The sequence below is a fragment of the Pleurodeles waltl genome, chromosome 4_2 (assembly GCF_031143425.1).
Source record: "Pleurodeles waltl isolate 20211129_DDA chromosome 4_2, aPleWal1.hap1.20221129, whole genome shotgun sequence".
Lineage (NCBI taxonomy): Eukaryota > Metazoa > Chordata > Amphibia > Caudata > Salamandridae > Pleurodeles > Pleurodeles waltl.
This window is the reverse complement of record NC_090443.1, coordinates 1022889888-1022897948: the sequence shown is the minus strand read 5'-3', so window position 1 is coordinate 1022897948 and position 8061 is coordinate 1022889888. Positions and strand designations below refer to the sequence as shown.

Below are 8061 nucleotides of genomic sequence, written 5' to 3'. Positions count from 1 at the left end.
TGTATGGGAGGGCTATAGTGGAATCCCCCCATTGTTTGTCCAAACGCCCTGTACCATCATTAATTAGTCTCTACTATTACACCTGGGTAATTTAGAATTATTTTACGAAGAAGGCATTCACCTGTCAGAGGCTGGGCTTCAGGCTTTCCTACAAACAAGCTTTGGGGCGGTTGAAGAAAAAAAGGAATTTATAGGTGGTGAAGGGTGGATTCTCCAGTGACCTGTCTGCCCTGTGGCCTATTGTAGGTGAATAATGGCACTGATTCCTGAGGTTGCCCAGTTGTCCGCCTCCTTCAAGAGAAGCCTGTCATGGGTGTGGCTTGTTGGAAGAGGAGGGTGATGTGCTGATGGCCCTACACTTCTAGCTTTTCCTTGGGTACTCTAGAGATTATATGAGGCATGACCAGGAGTCATGGGAAGCCTCATCAGGGACCAAAGCCCTATGCGGTTTCTGGAGTTGTTGGGGATGTTTGATGTGTAACTTCTGTCATCTGTTCTTTATATACAATGCTGCCCAAAAGGTGGATGCAAATAGGAAATCTGCAATTTCATGTTCAGGTTGCTGTTCACTTTGCTATTTTGTGTATCGTGCAATGTTAATGTTTGCAGCGGTTGTTATGCCACCTTTTTTAATGTGATTTAAATTTGCTACATCTTAACCAAAGAAGTCAAGTCCGTTGCCTTTGTGGGGGAAGGGAGAACTATGCAGTTTGTAAGGGTAGACGTCCATCACCATTGCTTGAGTGAGTGCACTGTATCAGATTCTTCAATGCATGCTTGAGGGTGGCATGTGCCAAGGGCACTGTACCATGAGAAGCAGCATCCTGCCAAGCACCAACAGCCTGCCACCAGCCCCCATGTCAGTGATGCTATCTGCTGCTATGCAACCGAGGGAGAAAGGACACATAATTACAGAGACGTTTTAAGGCATAGACAAAGTGAGCTCTGGCCCACGGCTCTAGCCATTCAGGGAGCCTCCTGATAGAGTCATCTCTGTTATACAGTGTTTTGCCGGGATGAGCTTGAATTATTCCTAAACAGATTATTTCAAGTACTGTTTTCAAAAAATGTATTTTTAATATGGATGATGAGTGAGATACTATTACAGACATTTTGCAGAGAAATGTTGTGTTTATGTTTAATGCAACACCCATAAAAAAGTACTATTAGTGAGCTGCTGCCGTGTTACAGTACTGAACACACACCACTCTTCCTCCATATTAGATGTTAACACATTTAGAATTTGGATGCCACGACAGGGCCAAGCACTGCAGGCCCCACACTGCTTTGCGGCATTGTGCCAGGAGCCACGTGCCGTTTGCGACCGCGCCAGCCGGGGATGCTGCCCCCCACAGAGTGGGACGTGCCTGGGACAAGGGCGGCCCCGCCCATGCCTTCAGGGACCAGAAAAGGCTGGGCTGGGCCACCCCCTTTGGTGACACGTTTTTCTGCTGAAATTGGTCAAAGTAGGTTTATATGTTTGTATCTTGGGGGTAGTTTGGGGTTTAGATCAAGGCCATTGGCAAACAGAAGATGGCCGAAGGCAAAGCCCTTGCTGTTAATTCCTCCAAAGAATGTCCCTCCCTGGGCTCCTGCTTAGCACGGGCTGTTGTTGTATCGAAGGAGATAGACCTGGCAGAAGACGCCTGTCGCTTGAGATGGGGGATAATATTGGTGTCGTTATTCCACGCTCAACCTCACCAGCGGTTGAGACAGCTAATACCCCAGCGGTGGATACATTAATCATGCAGCACCCTGAGCCTTTGGAGCCTGTAGGGCAGGTAAGAAATGAATTAGACACCCCCTCATCACCTATAATATCTGACCCAGGGCTGAACTACAGTACAGGTGAGTCACTACCAAAGATAAAGAGGAGGCTGAAAACTTGTACAATGCTCTAAGAACCCAATAACTGGGGAGCTAGTTCCTCTACACAGACCAGGGATGTTTTTTGCAACAGGTGTCTACAAGATTAACATCTAGTGCTGTGTACAGTCAGGTTCTGAGAGAATGGAGGAGTGGGCACGCGCGCTGTCAGCGACCTGGTGAAAGAGGGCATGAAAAAGATGAAACTGGATCATAAACTTAAAGGTATTCCGAACAGGGGCCCCTAAAATCCGGTTGGCCCAGGGCCACCAAAATCCTTAAGGTGCCCCTGTATAATTTCACTTCCGAAACCCCTGACTTTTGGTTATTCGACCTCCGCTTGAGGTCAAACTTCACCTTTTTCTGTACATCCTTGATGTAAATTAGCTGCAGTCGGGGGCAGATATACAAAGACAAGCCAAAATCACGTTCTCTGGTCAGCTACGTGGTGACGTCAGCCCTCCAACCCCAGATCACCTCTGTGTGATGGGGTAAAGCGCAGATTAGTTAAATTGCTGTTCAATCCGTTATCTTTCACTGAGTTTTTAATTACCACGTTGAAGGTTCACTTGGCTTCTGTTTTTATGGCCTGGGAGTGTGTTTGCTCTCTCTGACGCAGCTGCAAGGGACAGTGCCAGGGAGGAAGCGTGGAGAGAGAGCAAAGACCGAGAGAAGCGGCCGACAGGTGAGGATGCGATGCGACCTCTCTTTAGAACACTTCGAATAGTTTTGATCGTTCCTATGTTTGGAATCATTCATTTTATATATGTATGAGGTTATGTAGCTATGTCAAGAGATGCCAGTAAGTGGTCGCGAGCGGGCACGGTGGCAGCGTCAATAGTTTCTTTAGGAGTTCTCGGGCTCCTGGGGCGCTCTGACGTCAGGTGACTGATCTCCTGGGGCTCAGGGCCCAGGGGCCCGGGGACACACCTGCAGCAGACTGATGGGCAGGCATTCCGTGTCACAGGGCCGATGACCAGAGTCATTTTAAGGCGTGGGCAAAGAGGGCCCTTGCCCAGGGTCCCAGCCTTTCAGGGCGGCCCTGAAACAGACAGCTTTTCTGTGGAGAGTCTTGCCCTGATGACCTTGAATAATTCCTAAACATATTGTTTCAAATACCGTTTTGCTTTAATTTATTTTTAATGTGGGTGATGTGTGAGAGTCTATTATAGAAATTTTGCAGCGTAATGTTGTGGTTATGTTACATGCACCACCCATAAAAAAGTTTCTTTTAGCTCAAAACAGGACCTCACATATGAGAAATGGGAGGGTCAGTGCTTAATTTGTGCTTGTTGTTTCCGGAGCGGAGCACCGCCACTTATTACTGAGGGCCGGTGCTTAATTTTCTGCCTCAAGTATTTACTGCGAGCAAAAGACACATTTGGGAAAGACGGAGGAAGAGAAAAACGAAAAAGCTTCACAAAGGGAGAGGGCAGAAAGCTGCAAGAGTGAACTGAAGGGGCAGGGAGGGGCTGTAAATGGATTAAAGAGGTTTGAGATGGCTTCAGGATAACTCTACCTTAGTATTCCATGTTCGCACATTTAATTGAGGTGACTTTGGGCACCAGCACATTTTTATTTACAAATTAAGCACTTGGGGGGGTGTCACAGTGATTGTTTTCAGTAATATCAGTGAGGAGCTGCTGCATTAAAATATTAAAAACACACATCACTATGCATGAATATTATCTGTAACACATTTATAATTTGGCAAGTGTGCATGTGCTCTATCAGTGAACTCGCCAAAGAGGGCATTAAACTGCTGAAATTGGATCATAAATTCAAAACTGTTCCGAACAGGGGACCAAAAACCTTAAGATGTCCCTGCTGATGGCAGGGGCATTGTTCAGGGGGAAGGGTTGGATTAGGATGAAAAAAATGGCCCGGGATCCCAAAAGAAAGTGACCCACATTTGTGGATTTGCAACCTTTCATGAATCATTGTGTGGTTAACATCATGAACTTATTTAGGGGAAAAATGTGTAATAAATGATGCTTTTGAAAGTTTCAAAGGCCATTAGCATCACCAAAGACTGTTATTCCATTACAGATCACCCACAGTACCTTCAGATCAATAAAGCTCTCACCATCAGGTTCCTGAATGCGGTGCTCTCTCTTAGATCCCCAATCCCTGGCTCACCCTCGGATCTCTGGTCCCCTGTCAGGACCTAAAACTTCTGGTCATCCTTAGGGATTCTTAGCCACTTCTAATCAACATGGCCTCAGACGTTTACTCTCATCCTCAAGTCTGTAGGCATCTGCTTACCTCAAGGACGCCTGGGTCCTCCGCATCCTAAGGCCTTGGGTCTCTTACTCCCTATCAGTCAGTCCCTGAACTACCCACTCACCAACACAACTCTTAAGCTCATTTCCTCTCTTCTTTCTCCTGAGGATATCGCTCAGGCACAGATCTCCGAGCCTCCAGATCTCTGGCAGGTGCCTTTGGATTCCTGCTCATCTTCAGTTTGCCCTCTGGCTCAGTACCTGTTGCTCACTCATACCAAAAAGCTTCAGAATGTATATACCTGAGTATTTCCAGGTAGTTCCTTGCTGCCTGGCACATAGGGCCCGATTACGAGTCTGGCGGTCCAAAGACTGGCAGACTCGCGGTGGAGATCGGACCGCTGCAGCTGTGGCAGTTGATGCCGCCAGAAGACCGCTTTCTCCACCATGATCTCTAATCCTGACAGGATGATGGAGGTTGTGGTTATAATCGGCCACGGCAACGCTGAAGTCAGCACCGCTGTGCTGATTACACCCATGTTCTCCGCCAGCCTTTTCATGGTGGTTCAACCCGCTGGTTGAGAACAAGTGCAGGGGGACACAGAGGGGCCCCTTCACTGCTCACGACATTGTCGTTGACAGTACAGAGGGCCCCCTCCCCAGCACCATCGTAATGCGTACTGTCTGCTACAGGAATTTATTCCAACTGGAGCCTTTATTTAATTTTCTGTGTATTATCTGTAGCCTTGCTCATCTTCGCTGACCTACGCATATGAACAGGCTTTCTCTCCTTCTTCTGGCAATCATTCCTCTCTTCCCTGTCTTTACTCCCTGACTTCACCTCCACTCTCTCATTCTCACCATGTGCATCTATTGGATTTTCTGTCTCTCTGTCTCTCCAGCTGTAATACCAACTTTTCATTCTCTATCCCCTTGCCTCAGCCTTGCTCTCATTCCCATCTATCCATTTTACTCTCCCCTTTTATCATTCTCCCTCCCACTCTTCCCTATCTCTCTTTTTTTCTCTTTTTCCTTGTCTCTCTCTCCTTCTGCTCAGTCATTTCCCAATTTCCCTCACCCAATCTCTTTCTGTCTTTAGCTTTCTTTCTCTGGCAATGGCTACTCTCTCTCAATCCTCTGTCTGCCATCTACACCTTCTTTCATTCTTTTTCCAACTCCAATGTCCTCATTCCCACCTTACAAAATTTCTGTCTCCACTTTGAGTTTATCTCAGTTCTATTTTCCATCTTGCAAATTCTCCCTTTCTAATGCTGTGCTTTTTTGTGTCAATCACACTCGGTTTTGTCCACTCCCTTGAACTATAATGTGCCCTGTACTACACCTAATGTTATATTTTGCTGTGTTCTATATGTTAGCTTGCTGAAGTCAGTAGCTATCTGCTTTAGCAAACCTCAGCATGTTCAGAAGACCACCATTCCCTATATAAATTCAATGGATTTCAGTCCTTGTGAGTATTTTGAGTTCTGCAGTCTTCCAAAGGCAATTCGAGGAAATGGAGGGACCTTGTACTGGCTGATAGTGGACAAACCAAGAGCCTGATTTCGAGTTGGGTATTAATAGAATTGCCACCTATTTCTTAAGGAAGTGATAAAACCAGAGGAGAATCCACTGGTGGTGTTTCCTTTACCATACTATCCATTTGTGAACAAAAAACTACATTGGTAGGTGCTGCTGCGGATTCACCAATTCTCTAGGTGCTCGTCAACTTCTAAATCAAGCCATAGACTACTGGACCATCAGAGAATTAAGAAGTGTGTATGAGATACTAATCCACCTGTTCCTTATTCTCACTGACCAGGAAACATCTGATATCCTCTTCTCCATCCACCCTTTGTTCCATCATTTGCTCTGCACTCTTTTTCTCCCTTTGCCCCCTCCCTTTCTTTTCACTTTTGTTTCCCATTCTTCACTCTTCTTCTCTATACCAATCTATCATTCAACCCTTCTCTTCACTCAATTTTTCCTCCCCGCACTCTTCCTCTGCTCCTCTCCCTGTCTCTCGTTTCCTTTTGTCTTTTTTAATTTTATTTTTCGCCACTTTCCTTTTTTGATGGAGGGTGAACAAGTTTGTTTTTTTACAGCAACACTGCCAAAGAGGTGCTTCTTTTTATCTGTTTCTAGTCTGATTGTTTTTAAATTGCAAAGTTATTTTAAACTTTTGCAGTTCTTGTTTTTTTTTTCTCATTTCATTGCACAGTATTTGAATGAAACCCCCAATCTCAAGCAGAGAAAACTGTAAGCAGGGATCTGTAGCTTGTCTGTCTGGTCATTGTGACCGGTTGTGGGAGACAAAAGCCTCCTCAACGCACGGAAGACTTGTTAATTGTGCTGCTCAAAAGACACACCTCCTCAAAGGCTCGCTGTCACCTTCTGAGCTCAGGCCTGGAACGAGGTGCACCCATAAAGTGCGTTCTCCAGCCTCCCAATTGTCATTCTGTAAATGACAATTAATAGGCCTAATATGTGGCTTACTCAGACTAAATCTCACCTTCAGCTGCAACAATCAATTTGTTAGAAAAATTAGCCTTGGTATATGGAGCTGTTTTATCCACAGATGGAAAAAATGGCCCATTAGCTAGCCTCTGCCTCTGGCCCTTCGGGCACTATCCGACTGCCTGTCCTGCCAATCTGACCCTATTCAGAGGTGACATTACTTGCAATCTAGGAGGCCCTCCTTGGACTTCATTAAGTTTTTTTTTGTGATAATTAGAAAAGATTTATTGATCTTACTTTTAATATAGAGTTCTCGTTATCTGCTTTCTGTTGTTTCATCAGGACCAATAACTACTGTCACATCAGTAGGTATCCACAACGCATGTGAGGTCACATCCTCCACCCAGCTGAAACTGGTGAAATGCTTCTATTGGTTTTGCTCTGGCACATTGATGACCAGATACTCAGGTAGCGGGCGAGCGCCCTATAGATGGGATGACAGATACATTGACAATCTGACAAGGTGCCGGGGTATTACTGCTGTACGTCTAGTGTCCCTACCATTGCACTATACCCCGTTGTTGGCTGACACTCATCTGGGTATAGACCGCTGGAAATCCACTGCGGTAAGCCGGGTCCAAATACCGCCGGCGGTCTAGTGACGGCCGCCGGACTGGAGACCCAGGTCTCCAGCCCAGCGGTCGTCTCCGCCCTAGCGGGCGGAACGGAGAACCGGCGGATGACCATGGTGGTAACCGCCATGGTCATAATTCCACAAAGTAAGACCGCCAGCCTGTTGGCGGTCTTACGGCCAGTTCTCCGCCTTCCGCCAGGGTCATAATGACCCCCATAATATTAAGCATAGCATATAACATATTAGCTCATATTTAATTTAATTTATAATTAAACAGTAAATTATAAAAACATGTATGATGATCAATACAGTGTTCAAAACATCTAACATATTTTATATTACTAAAAGCATTGTTTAAGGAAGTAGGTAACAAAAATATTTGTAAACTCTAAATCACATACCCAAAAATAAAAATAATGTAAAAAATATATACACATAACATATATATTATGCGTGGGAAAGGCAGGCACCTTTACTGTTCTATCTCCATTTTAATAAGCATTGGGGAATGTGGTTACATTGGGTGGCAGGGCACATTTACTTATCTAACTCTCATGCCTCAAACATCAGTCTAACATCTAACAAATCCTGGGAAATTGTATATATTTGCACTGGGATGGATTTATTATTCTAACTTCAGTCAAATAAATAAGTATTTTAAAAACTACTCACCCATTCCCAAAACCAGCTAAAACATACAATCAAATAATTATACTTTCAACTGTTAATAGAAAATAACATTAATTAATTATCAATTTAAAAACGACATCATTAATACATTTTATATCTGTATGTATGTTCATAAACTCCCCAATCCCTCAGCAAACCCTTAAAAACCAAAATGCAACCCACAATTTAAAACATATCATTAAAATAATAAATAAC

General features: G+C 44.7%; 1 protein-coding gene across 1 annotated transcript in view; it reads left to right on the top strand.

The window, feature by feature from the left end:
- Window positions 1-2429: 2429 nt before the first annotated feature.
- Window positions 2430-8061, top strand: part of LOC138294248 (membrane-spanning 4-domains subfamily A member 4A-like) — a 79832-nt gene continuing 74200 nt past the window's right edge. Inside the window, exon 1 of the mRNA XM_069233368.1 lies at window positions 2430-2551. The gene's annotated coding sequence lies outside the window, so the exon portion shown is untranslated. The remainder of the gene's footprint in view (window positions 2552-8061) is intronic.